A 1362-nucleotide genomic window follows, 5' to 3' on the forward strand; every position below is an offset into this window, starting at 1 on the left:
TTTTTTTTTTTTTACACGGTATGCACTATTTCACCACTTGCTGGGTGAATAGCAAAATTTAAAACATAAGTTGCGTTCTTCATAACTTTGAAGATGTCACATCACAGATCACTGTAGTCCCATCAAGGAAATCATGTTCCGTTGACTATTACTGATAATAAATGTGTTATTACCTGGTGTTAGAAAGCTTATTGCTGGATTTTAAAATTATAGCGTTTATTGATATGGACTCCCCGGTCTTTGTCTATACTTTGGGTCCATTTTGACCTTGACCTTAACCATTCATTGACCCATTGTTTTGAGCAAAGTGTACCAGAGGTGTGTCTCTTAAAATAATAATAATAATATTTCACTTGAATCTGATATTAAAATTTCTCTTTGCAAATGTTGTTGTGCACTTGTGTGATTTAGAAGTTTTCCTTTTTTAATTTGGAATAGATAACAGCCATCCTTGGAATATTAAAACTCTAGTACTTTTGAAATCGAATGTTGGCATATTTCAAGCTTAAGATGAGAAGTGGTGGTTTGCAACTGGACTGGCTTTTTGTTTTAGAGTATGGAAGACGTAGAGAAGAAACGGGAACATTTTCTGACTGGTGAGCAGAGGGAACTTGTGAAAGAAATGGCCATGTTGCAAAAACGCCTTCTGATGAAACATGTAAGTAGTATATTATTTCAAGGTGAAAGCTAAAGATTGAGTTGAACGTTGAAAGAGTCTATTTGCTGTTATCTGTATAATCCTTATATAAGTATTAAACAAGTGTATTCTCTCCTTTCATTTAATAGCAGCAAGAAGAGGCGGCAGTTGTTCGACCCTCTCTTGGTTCTCCGTTGTTATGATGGCATTTGAAGAAGGGACTTGAACTAAGCAACATGATATAGTTACAAATATGAGCCACATCATACCATTGTGATTTAACAATTCTAGTTTAAATGGTTACATCTTGTTATCGGCTGGCTTGTTTAGGTGTAAGGCCCTCTTTCTGTGTAAACCCAAGTGAGACCTAAACAGTTATGTGAATAGCAGCCATTCCAAAGTTATATACAGGAAACGTACGGGCCTTTGCCAGTCACGGTGACTTTCTCTCCCTAACACTGTTAATTAAATGTTAACGATAAAGGTGATTTGCGTTTAAGTTGGCTTCAGTGAATCTGTATCAGTATCGGTCCCCAAAGGTAGAAAGTACAATTATAGAAGGTTACGTCGCTCTTTCTAAAGGGAAAGAAAAATGAAAGAACACACCCTTTTGCATATACTCATTAAGCTACAGAACCAATTCTAATGACAATAAGGTTTGAAATATTATCTACTCCACGAAATTACAAAATTTATTAAAAGCAGCTGAAGTCTGTGCCCCAGAA

At 35.8% G+C, this 1362-nt stretch overlaps 1 long non-coding RNA gene across 1 annotated transcript; it reads left to right on the forward strand.

Annotated features, from left to right (window-relative positions):
- The first annotated feature begins 526 nt into the window (after positions 1-526).
- Positions 527-1123, forward strand: LOC144219092 (uncharacterized). The gene is made up of 2 exons (XR_013331302.1): positions 527-658; positions 787-1123. It is a non-coding gene; the product is annotated as an uncharacterized LOC144219092 (long non-coding RNA).
- Positions 1124-1362: the final 239 nt, after the last annotated feature.

The sequence above is a fragment of the Crocuta crocuta genome, unplaced genomic scaffold (assembly GCF_008692635.1).
Source record: "Crocuta crocuta isolate KB4526 unplaced genomic scaffold, BGI_CrCroc_1.0 C28669726, whole genome shotgun sequence".
Taxonomy (NCBI): Eukaryota; Metazoa; Chordata; class Mammalia; order Carnivora; family Hyaenidae; genus Crocuta; species Crocuta crocuta.